Below are 12,938 nucleotides of genomic sequence, written 5' to 3'. Positions count from 1 at the left end.
AGAGGATGAAGATGTAGCTGAAGAGCAAGTTGCTCAATATCTAGAAGCCATCATGAAGCTGAATGCCAAGTTGTTTGGTAATGAGACTTGGGAAGATGAACCTTCCTTGCTCATTAGTGAACTAAATACATGGGTTCAGCAAACTTTACCTCAAAAGAAACAAGATCCTGGTAAATTCTTAATACCCTGTACCATAGGCACCATGACCTTTAAGAAGGCTCTGTGTGACCTGGGGTCAGGTATAAATCTTATGCCACTCTTTGTAATGGAGAAACTGGGGATCTTTGAGGTACAAGCTGCAAGAATCTCATTAGAGATGGCAGACAAGTCAATAAAACAAGCTTATGGATTGGTAGAGGACGTGTTAGTGAAGGTTAAAGGCCTTTACATCCCTGCTGATTTCATAATCTTAGACACTGGGAAGGATGAGGATGAATGCATCATCCTTGGAAGACCATTCCTAGCCACAGCAGGAGCTGTGATTGATGTTGACAGAGGAGAGCTAGTCCTTCAATTGAACGGGGACTACCTTGTGTTTAAAGCTTAAGGATCTTCCTCTGCAACCATGGAGAGGAAGCATGAAAAGCTTATCTCAATACAGAGTCAAACAAAGCCCCCACAATCAAACTCTAAGTTTGGTGTTGGGAGGCCACAACCAAACTCTAAGTTTGGTCTTGAGAAGCCCCCACACTCAAACTCTAAGTTTGGTCTTGGGAGGCCCTCATCATGCTCTGAACATCTGTGAAGCTCCATGAGAGCTCACTGTCAAGCTAATGACATTAAAGAAGCGCTTATTGGGAGGCAACCAAATTTTTATTTATCTATATTTCTATTGTTCTTTTATGTTTTATTAGGTTTATGATCATGTGAAGTCACAAAACAATTGCAAAAATTAAAAATAGAATAAAAAATAGCAGAAGAAAAAGCACACCCTGGAGGAAGAGCTGTCTGGTGTTTAAACGCGAGAAACAAGCATCTGTCTGGTGTTTAACGCCAGAAACAAGCATCTGTCTGGCGTTTAACGCCAGAAACAAGCACCAAGCTGGCGTTTAACGCCAGAAACAAGTATCAGGCTAGTGTTAAACGCCAGAAACAGGCTACATTTGGGCGTTTAATGCCAGAAACAAGCTGTAGTCTGGTGTTAAACACCAGGATTGCATACAGAGGGCATTTTATATGCCTAAAAGATGCAGGGATGAGAAATCCTTGCATAGGATCACCTCAGGATCTGTGGACCCCACAGGATCCCCACCTACCCCATTTCTCTCTTCTTCACACAATCCAATAACATTATACCCTTTACCAATCACCTTAATCTCTCTTCCCCATTACCCCTTCACCAATCATATCCATCCACTCTTCCACATTAACCCCACCTACCTTCAAATTCAAAATCTCTTTCCCACCCAAACCCACCCTAAATGACCGAACCCAAACCTCTCTCCCTCCACTATATAAACCCCTCCATCCTTCTTCATTTTCACACAACACTACCCTCTCTTCTCGCCCTTGGCCGAAACCCACATCTCTCTCCCTCTTCTCCATATCTTCTTCTTCTTCTTCTATTCTTTCTTCTTTTGCTCGAGGGCGAGCAACATTCTAAGTTTGGTGTGGTAAAAGCATAGCTTTTTTATTTTTCCATAACCATTGATTCCACCTCTGAGTCATGGGAAATAGAGAGATTCATCTCAAAAGCCCATCAAGACCTCTTCTATGAAGTTGTGGCCAAGAAAAAGGTGATCTCTGAGGTCCCTTTTAAGCTCAAAAAGGGCGAATATCCAGAGATCCGACAAGAGATTAGAAGAACAGGATGGGAAGCTCTCTCCAATCCCATTCAACAAGTCAGAATCTTAGCTGGAGTTGTCATAGAAAGAGACATCCTCATTGAAGAGGACAAGCACATCACTAAGAAGAGGATTGAGCAAACAAGAGAGCCCATTCTTGGATCTCAAGAGACGCATGAGGAAGCTCATCATCAAGAAATTCTTGAGATGCCTCAAGGGATACATTTTCCTCCAAACAACTATTGGGAATAACTCAACACTTCTCTAGAAGGATTAAGTCATAACATGAACCAATTAAGGGTGGAACACCAAGAGCACTCCATCATTCTCAATGAGATTAGAGAAGATCAAAGAGCTATGATGGAGGAGCAACAAAGGCAAGAAAGAGACATAGAGGAGCTTAAAGACACATTGGTCCTTCAAGAAGAAGGTGCCACCCTCACTAAGGTAGACTCATTCCTTAACTTCCTTGTTCTTATCTCTATGTTTTTTGACTTTATGCTATATGTTTGTCTATGTTTTGAGTTTTTAATACATGATTATTAGTATTTTGTAACTATGTCTTAAGGCTATGAATAATTCTATGAATCCTTTACCTTTCTTAAATGAAAAATGTTTTTAATACAAAAGAACAAGAAGTACATAAGTATCGAATTCATCCTTGAAATTGGTTTAATTATATTGATGTGGTGACAATACTTTTTATTTTCTGAATGAATGCGTAAATAGTGCATATTTTTCATCTTGTTGTTTATGAATGTTAAAATTGTTGGCACTTGAAAGAATGATGAAAAAGAAAAATGTTGTTGATGATCTGAAAAATCATAAAATTGATTCTTGAAGCAAGAAAAAGTAGTAAAGAACAAAGCTTGTGAAAAAAAATAAATTTTAAGATAAAGCAAGCAGAAAAAGCCAGTAGCCCTTAAAACCAAGAGGCAAGGGTAAAAAAGATCCAAGGCTTTGAGCATCAATGGATAGGAGGGCCCAAGGAAATAAAATCCAGGCCTAAGCGGCTAAATCAAGTTGTCCCTAACCATGTGCTTGTGGCATGCATGTCCAAGTGAAAAGCTTGAGACTGAGTGGTTAAAGTTGTGATCCAAAGAAAAAAGAGTGTGCTTTAGAGCTCTGGACACCTCTAACTGGGGACTTTAGCAAAGCTGAGTCACAATCTGAAAAGGTTCACCCAGTCATGTGTCTGTGGCATTTATGTATCCGGTGGTAATATTGGAAAACAAAGTGCTTAGGGCCACAGCCAAGACTCATAAAAGTAGTTGTGTTCAAGAATCAACATACTTAAATAGGAGAATCAATAACACTATCTAAACGCTGAGTTCCTATGGATGCCAATCATTCTAAACTTCTAAGGATAAAGTGAGATGCCAAAACTGTTCAGAAGCAAGAAGCTACAAGTCCCGTTCATCTAATTAGAACTAATATTCATTGATATTTTGGGATTTATAGTATATTCTCTTCTTTTTATCCTATTTTATTTTTAGTTGCTTGGGGACAAGCAACAATTTAAGTTTGGTGTTGTGATGAGTGGATAATTTATACGCTTTTTGGCATTGTTTTTAGGTAGTTTTTAGTAGGATCTAGCTACTTTTAGGGATGTTTTTATTAGTTTTTATGTAAAATTCACATTTCTGGACATTACTATGAGTTTGTATATTTTTCTGTGTTTTCAGGTATTTTCTGGCTGAAATTGAGGGACCTGAGTAAAAATCTGATATGAGGCTGAAAAAGGACTACAGATGCTGTGGGATTCTGACCTCCCTGCACTCGAAATAGATTTTCTGGAGCTACAGAACTTCAAATGGCGCGCTCTCAAGTGCGTTGGAAAGTAGACATCCAGGGCTTTCCAGAAATATATAATAGTCCATACTTTATTCTAGATTAGATGATGCAAACTGGCGTTCAACGCCAGTTCCATGCTGCATTCTAGAGTAAAACGCTAGAAACACGTCACAAACCAGAGACGCCAAAAACATGTTACAACTTGGCGTTTAACACCAAGAGAAGTCTATGCACGTGTAAAACTCAAGCTCAGCCCAAGCACACACCAAAGTGGGCCCCGGAAGTGGATTTCTGCACTAAGACTTATTTCTGTAAACACTAATAACTAGTCTAGTATAAATAGGACTTTTTACTATTGTATTTGGAGGAATCAATCTTTGGACGAGTTTTTGGAACATCTTTGATTATTGTTAGTCCTTAGACATTGGGGGCTGGCCTCACGGCCATGCCTACCTTTTTTTTCACTTATGTATCTTCAATGGTGGAGTTTCTACACACCATAGATTAAGGTGTGGAGCTTTGTTGTTCCTCGAGTATTAATGTAATTACTATTGTTCTTCTATTCAATTCATTCATATTCTTATTCTAAGACATTCATTCGCACTTCAACCTGATGAATATGATGATCCGTGACACTCATCACTATTCTCACTTATGAATGCTTGCCTGACAAACACTTCCGTTCTATCTGTGAAAGCCAGAGTGTGTATCTCTTGGATTCCTGACCCACGATGCATGGTTACCTCACCTGACAACCGAGCCTCCCATCCCGTGAGATTAAAGTCTTCCTGGTATAAGCTAGAATCCATTGGCAGCATTCTTGAGATCTGGAATACTAAACTTTGTCTGTGGTATTCCGAGTAGGATCTGTGATGGCATGACTGTGATGAGCTTCATTCTCGCGAGGGTTGGGCATAGTGACCGATGCAAAAGGATCAATGGATCCTATTCCGACATGATGGAGAACCGACAGATGATTAGCCGTGCTGTGACAGCGCATTTGGACCATTTTCACTGAGAGGACGGGAGGTAGCCATTGTCAACGGTGAAACCCAACATACAGCTTGCCATGGAAAGGGGTAAGAATTATTGGATGAAAGCAGTAGGAAAGTAGAGATTCAGAAGGAACACAATATCTTCATGCGCTTATCTAGAATTCCCACCAATGAATTACATAAGTATCTCTATCTCTATTTTATGCTTTATTTATCTTTATATTCGAAAACCATTATAACCATTTGAATCTGCCTGACTGAGATTTACAAGGTGACCATAGCTTGCTTCAAGCCGACAATCTCCGTGGGATCGACCCTTACTCACGTAAGATTTATTACTTGGACGACCCAGTGCCCTTGCTAGTTAGTTGTGCAAAGTTGTGAAAAAGAGTGATATTACAATTGTGCGTACCAAGTTATTGGTGCCATTGAGATCACAATCTCGTGCACCACTTGTCCTCTTCAATGAGGATGTCTTACTCTATGACAATTCCAGCTAAATTGCATAAGTGACAAATGAGATGAGGAAAGGCTAACCTTGCCAAAGTGGAGGACTTGTCAGCCACCTTGTAGAGTTCTAGAGGTATGATCTCATGAACTTCCACTTCCTCCCCAATCATGATACTATGGATCATGATGGCCCGTCCACAGATACTTCGGATCGGTTGCTAGTAGGAATGATGGAGCGTTGGATGAACTCCCATCCTTTAGCCACATGCTTAAGTTCCGGTCTTCTCAATTGAATCGTCTTGTCTCTTGAGTCTCTTTTTCATTGAGCTCCTTCTACACATATTTCCTTGAGGACTTGGTCCAACCTTTTATCAAAGTTGACTCTTCTAGTGTAGGGGCGTGCTTTTTCTTGCATCATTGGCAAGTTGAACGCCAACCTTACATTTTCCGGACTAAAATCTAAGTATTTCCCCCGAACCATTGTAAGCCAATTCTTTGGATTCGGGTTCATACTTTGATCATGGTTCCTAGTGATCCATGCATTGGCATAGAACTCTTGAACCATTAAGATTCCGACTTGTTAAATGGGGTTGGTGAGAACTTCCCAACCTCTTCTTCAGATCTCATGTCGGATCTCCGGATACTCATTCTTCTTGAGCATGAAAGGAACCTTAGGGATCACTTTCTTATTGGCCACAACTTCATAGAAGTGGTCTTGATGGACCTTTGAGATGAATCTTTCCATCTCCCATGACTCGGAGGTGGAAGCTTTTGCCTTCCCTTTCCTCTTTCTTGAGGTTTCTCTGGCCTTAAGTGCCATAAATTGTTATGGAAAAACAAAAAGCAATGCTTTAAACACACCAAACTTAAAAGGTTTGCTCGTCCTCGAGCAAAAGAAGAAAGAAAGAAGGGGAAGAAGAAGAAAATGGAGGAGATAGAGGGAGAGATAGGTTCGGCCAAGGGGGAAGGAGAGTGGTTGTGATGTGTGAAGAAGAAGGAGGGAAGAGGGGTATTTATAGGGAAAAGGTGGGGTAGGTGGGGATCCTGTGGGGTCGACAGATCCTGAGGGGTCAAGGACTTCTCATCCCTGCTCTATTTATGCATGCAAAAATGCCCTTAGAGTGCAATTCTGGCGTTTAACGCCAGACTGCTGCCTGTTTCTGGCGTTAAACGCCAGCTTTTATACCTTTCTTGGCATTTAATGCCAAGCTGTTGCTTGTTTCTGGTGTTTAACGCTAACTTGGTGCTCTGTTCTACCGTTAAACGCCAGTCTGGTGCCCATTTCTGGCGTTAAACGCCCAGAATGGTGCCAGACTAGGCATTTAACGCCCATCCTGCTACCCTTACTCGCGTTTAAACGCCAGTAAGTTTTTCCTCCAAGGTGTGTTATTTCTAATGCTGTTTTTGAATTTGCTTTGATTTTTGTAGTTCTTTTTGTGACTCCACATGATCATTAACCTAAAGAAAACATAAAATAACATAGATAAATAAAAATTGGGTTGCCTCCCAACAAGCACTTTTTTAATGTCAATAGCTTGACAGTGGGCTCTCATCGAGCCTTACAGATAATCAGAGCATGGTTGGGGCCTCCCATCACCAAACTTAGAGTTTGGTTGTGGCCTCTCAATACCAAACTTAGAGTTTGGTTGTGGCCTCCCAACACCAAACTTAGAGTTTAAATGTGGGGGCTTTGTTTGACTCTGTATTGAGAGAAGTTTTTCATGCTTCTTCTCCATGTGTACAGAAGGAGAACCTTGAGTATTGAATACAAGGAAGTCCTCATTAATTTGAAGGACCAACTCTCCTTTGTCAACATCAATCACAGCTCTTGCTATGGCTAGGAAAGGTTTGCCAAGGATGATGGATTCATCCTCATCTTTCCAGTGTTTAGGATTATGAAATCAGCAGGGATGTAAAGGCCTTCAACCTTCACTAGCACGTCCTCTACTAGTCAATAAGCCTATTTCGTTGATTTGTATGCCATCTCTAGTGAGATTCTTACAGCTTGTACCTCAAAGATTCCTAGTTTCTCAGAGTGACATGAGGTTAATACCTGACCCTAGGTCACACAGAGCCTTCTCAAAGGTCATGGTGCCTATGGTAAAGGGTATTAAGAATTTACTAGGATCCTGTTTCTTTTGAGGTAAAGTTTGCATAACCCAGGTATTCAATTCATTAATGAGCAATGGAGGTTCATCCTCCCAAGTCTCATTACCAAATTGCTTGGCATTCAGCTTCATGATTGCTCCTAAATACTGGGCAACTTGCCCTTCAGCAATGTCTTCATCTTCTTCAGAAGATGAATAGTCATCAGAGCTCATGAATGGTAAAAGAAAATTCAATGGAATCTCTATGGTCTCTGTATGAGCCTAAAATTCCTTTGGTTCCTCATTGGGGTACTCCTTAATGGCCAGTGGACGTTTCCTGAGGCCTTTTTCACTGGGAATCACTGCCTTTTCACTCTCTCCAAATTCGGCCATGTTGGTCACAGTTATGGCCTTGCACTCCCTTTTGGGATTCTCTTCTGTATTGCTTGGGAGAGTGCTAGGAGGAGTTTCAGTAACCCTTTTACTCAGCTGACCCACTTGTGCCTCCATGTTTCTAATGGAGGACGTTGTTTCATTCATGAAATTGAGAGTGGCTTTAGATAGATCAGAGACTATATTTGCTAAGCTACATAGGTTCTGCTCAGAATTCTCTGTCTATTGCTGACAGGATGATGGAAAAGGCTTGCCATTGCTAAACCTGTTTCTTCCACCATTATTATTGTTAAAGCCTTGTTGAGGCTTTTGTTGATCCTTCCATGAGAAATTTGGATAATTTCTCCATGAGGGATTATAGGTGTTTCCATAGGCTTCACCCATGTAATTCACCTCTGTCATTACAGGGTTCTCAGGATCATAACCTTCTTCTTCAGAAGATGCTTCTTTAGTACCGTTGGATGCATTTTGCAATCCATTCAGACTCTGAGAAATCATATTAACTTGCTGAGTTAACATTTTGTTATGAGCCAATATGGCATTCAGAGCATCAATTTTAAGAACTCCCTTCCTCTGAAGTGTCCCATTATTCACAGGATTCCTTTCAGAGGTGTACATGAACTGGTTATTTGCAACCATTTCAATGAATTCCTGAGCTTCTGCAAGCATTTTCTTCAGTTGAATAGACCCACCTGTAGAGTGGTCCAATGACATCTTAGACAATTCAGACAGACCATCATAGAATATATCCAAGATGGTCCATTATGAGAGCATGTCAAAAGGACACTTTTTGGTCAGTTGCTTGTATCTTTCCCAAGCTTCATAGAGGGATTCACCTTCTTTCTGTCTGAAGGTTTGATCATCCACTCTAAGCTTACTCAGCTTTTGAGGAGGAAAGAACTTGGCTAAGAAAGCCGTGACCAGCTTATCCCAATAGTTCAGGCTATCTTTAGGTTAAGAGTCCAACCATATTCTAGCTCTGTCTCTTACAGCAAAAGGGAAAAGCTTACGCTTATAGACCTCGGGATCAAATCCATTGGTCTTAACAGTATCACAGATCTGCAAGAATTTAGTTAACTGAAAAGAATCTTTGGATGGAAGTCCATGAAACTTGCAATTCTGTTGCATCAGAGAAACTAATTGAGGTTTAAGCTCAAAATTGTTTGCTCCAATGGCAGGGATTGAGATGCTTCTTCCATGGAAATTGGAATTTGGTGCAGTGAAGTCACCAAGCATCTTCCTTGCATTGTTGTTGGGTTTGACCATTACTTATTTTTCGAGATTCTCTGTAAGGTTTTCTTTGAATTGTTGTGCTTTAGCTTCTCTTAGCTTCTTCTTCAGAGTCCTTTAAGGTTCAGGATCTGCTTCAACAAGAATGTCCTTGTCCTTGCTCCTGCCTATATGAAAAAAAAGAGGACAGAAAAGAAGAGGAATCCTCTATGTCATAGTATAGAGATTCCTTTATGTGAGTAGAAGAGAAGAATAATAGAAGGAGGAGAAGAGAGAAGAAAAAAATCCGAACACAGAGAGAAGAGAAGGTTTGAATTATGAGTAGAAGAGAAGTGTTAGTAGATAAATAAAATAAATAGAAAGAAGAGGACAAAAAAGAAGAGGAATCCTCTATGTCATAGTATAGAGATTCCTTTATGTGAGTAGAAGAGAAGAAGAATAGAAGGAGGAGAAGAGAGAAGAAAAAAAATCCGAACACAGAGAGAAGAGAAGGTTCGAATTATGAGTAGAAGAGAAGTGTTAGTAGATAAATAAAATAAATAGAAAGAGATGAGAGGGAGAGAATTTCGAAAATTATTTTTGAAAAATGGTTGGTGATTTTCGAAAAAAAGTTAGAACATATAAAATTAGAATTTAAATCAATTAGTTAATTAAAAATATTTTTTTTTGAAAAAGAGGGAGGAGTTTTCGAAAATTAGAGAGAGAAAATTAGTTAGGTAGTTTTGAAAAAGATAAAAAATAATAAATTTGAAAAGATAAGAAGTTAGAAAGATATTTTGAAATTAGAATTTGAAAAGGATATGATTTGAAAAAAATATGTTTGAAAAGCTATGATTTGAAAAAGATATGATTAAAAAGATATGATTGAAATTTATTTTGAAAAAGATTTGAAAAATAAATTTAAAAAGATTTGATTTTGAAAATTAAAATTAATGACTTGACTAACAAGAAACTAAAAGATAGGATTCTAGAATTTAAAGGTTGAACCTTTCTTAACAAGAAAGTAACAAACTTGAAATTTTTGAATCAAAACATTAATGTTAGTAAAGATTTTTGAAAATTTGAAGTAAAAATAAGAAAAAGATTTTGAAACTCAATTTTTTTAAAAAATTTTTGAAAAACATAAAAATGAAAAAGATTTGATTTTGAAAAAGATTTTGAAAAGATAAATTTTTGAAATTGAAATCTTGACTTGACTAACAAGAAACAACTTATTTTTTACGAGTGAAATAAGGAAAAGATATTTTTTATTTTTTATTTTTTTGAATTTTATGAGGAAAGAGAAAAACCACAAAATGACTCAACACCTAAAAATTTTGGATTAAAACAAATGATGCATGCAAGAACACTATGAATGTCAAGATGAAAACCAAGAACACTTTGAAAATCGTGATGAACATCAAGAACTTATTTTTAAAAAATTTTCAAGAAAAGAAAAACATGCAAGACACCAAACTTAGAAATTTTTCATGTTTCGACACTATGAATTAAAAAATGCATATGAAAAACAACAAAAGATACAAAACAAGAAAATATGAAGATCAAACAAGGAGAATCATTAAGAACAACTTGAAGATCATGAAGAATGAAATGCATGAATTTTCAAAAATTTTTAGAAAAATTAAAACATGCAATTGACACCAAACTTAAAAATTGACACAAGAATCAAACAAGAAATACAAAATACTTTTTGGTTTTTTATGATTTTATTAAAAAAAATTGTATTTTTTTTCGGGAATTATTTAGGAAAAAGAAAATAAGAAATTCAAAATTTGCTTTTTTTTTTAAATAAAACGAAATGAAAGTTACCTAATCTGAGCAATAAGATGAACCGTCAGTTGTCCAAACTCAAACAATCCCCGACAACGGTGCCAAAAACTTGGTGCACGAAATTGTGATCTCAATGGCACCAACAACTTGGTACGCACAATTGTAATCTCAATTCTTTTTCACAACTTTGAACAATTAACCAACAAGTGCATTGGGTCGTCCAAGTAATAAACCTTACATGAGTAAGGGTTAATCCCACGGAGATTGTCGGCTTGAAACAAGCTATGGTCATCTTGTAAATCTCAGTCAGGCGGATTCAAATAGTTATAGAGTTTTAAAAATTAAAAGATAAATAAACACAAAATAAAGATAGAAATACTTATGTAATTCATTGGTGGGAATTTCAGATAAGTGTATGGAGATGCGTTATTCTTTCTAAATCTTTGCTTTCCTACTGTCTTCATTCAATCATTCATATTCATTTCAATGGCAAGCTGTATGTTGGGGATCATCGTTGTCAATGGCTACCTCCCGTCCTCTCAGTGAAAATGGTCCTCTACGGTTTCTATACGGCTAATCAACTGTCAAATTTCTTGTCTCAGATGAAAAATACCAGGCACAGCTACCGCATGGCTAATCAGCTATTGGTTCTCGATCGTGTCAGAGTAAGATCCAATGATCCTTTTGCGTCTGTCACTACACCCCACAGATCCTACTCGGAATACCACAGACAAGGTTTAGACTTTCCGGATCTTAGGAATGCTGCCAATTGATTCTAGCCTATACCACGAAGATTCTAATCTCGGATTCAGATGCCCCATTGTCAGAGTGGAGTCGATGTGAATCATTGATTAGAGACCCAAGAGATATGAATTCAAGCTTGTTTTCATGTAGAACTAAAGTGTTTGTTAGGCACGCATTCATAAATTGAAAATGGTGTTAAGTGTCTGATGAGCGGATAATTTATATGCTTTTTTGGCATTGTTCTTATATAGTTTTTAGTATGATTAAGTTAGTTTTTTTGTATATTTTTATTAGTTTTTAAGTAAAATTCACATTTCTGGAATTTACTATGAGATTGTGTGCTTTTCTGTGATATCAGGTATTTTCTTGCTGAAATTGAGGAACCTGAGCAAAAATCTGATTTAGAGGGTGACAAAGGACTGCAGATGCTGTTGGATTCTGACTTCCTTGCACTCGAAGTGGATTTTCTGGAGCTATAGAGCTCCAAATGATGCGCTCTCAATTGTGTTGGAAAGTATACATCTAGTGCTTTCCGGTAATATATAATGTAAAATGGCGTCAAAACGCCAGCTCTCTGCCCTTTTCTGACGTCAAAACGCCAGAGCTGGCATAAAAGTTGGAGTTAAACGTCCAAACAGGCATAAAAGCTTATGTTTAACTCCAAGAGAAGCCTCTACACGTGTGAAGCTCAAATGCTCAGCCAAAACATACACCAAGTGGGCCCAGAAGTGGATTTCTGCATCATTTACCTATTTCTATAAACCCTAGTAGCTAGTTTCATTATAAATAGGACCTTTTACTATTGTATTTTCATCTTGAAATCTTGAAACCATTTGTTCACGTTTTTGGAGGCTGGCCATTCGGCCATGCCTACCCTATTTTCACTTATGTATTTTCAACGGTAGAGTTACTACACACCATAGATTAAGGTGTGGAGCTCTGCTGTTCCCTGAGTATTAATGCAATTACTACTATTTTCTATTCAATTCAAGCTTATTCTTGTTCTAAGATATTTATTCACACTTCAACCTGATGAATGTGATGATCCGTGACACTCATCATCATTCCCACTTATGAACACATGACTGACAACCACTTCCGTTCTACTTATCGTGTATCTCTTAGCCTCCATTCCGAAAGATCAGAGTCTTCATGGTATAAGCTAGAATTATTGGCGGTCATTCCTGAGATCCGGAAAGTCTAAACCTTGTCTGTGGTATTCCGAGTAGGATCTGGGAAGGGATGATTATGACGAGCTTCAAACTTGCGAGTGTTGGGCGTAGTGACAGACGCAAAAGGATAGAAAATCCTATTCTAACATGATCGAGAACCGACAGATGATTAGCCGTGCGGTGACAGTGCACATGGACCATTTTCACTGAGAGGACGGGAAGTAGCCATTGACAACGGTGATGCCCAACATACAGCTTGCCATAGAAAGGAGTATGAAGGATTGGATGAAGGCAATATGAAAGTAGAGATTCAAAGGGAGCAAAGCATCTCCATACACTTATCTGAAATTCCCACCAATGATTTACATAAGTATCTCTATCTTTATTTTCTATTTATTTATCTTTTAATTATGAAAACTCTATCACCTATTTGAATCTGCCTGACTGAGATTTACAAGGTGACCATAGCTTGCTTCAAGCCGACAATCTCCGTGGGATCGACCCTTACTCACGTAAGGT

This window comes from Arachis duranensis, chromosome 4, assembly GCF_000817695.3.
Source record: "Arachis duranensis cultivar V14167 chromosome 4, aradu.V14167.gnm2.J7QH, whole genome shotgun sequence".
Taxonomy (NCBI): Eukaryota; Viridiplantae; Streptophyta; class Magnoliopsida; order Fabales; family Fabaceae; genus Arachis; species Arachis duranensis.
This window is presented reverse-complemented; position numbering follows the sequence as displayed.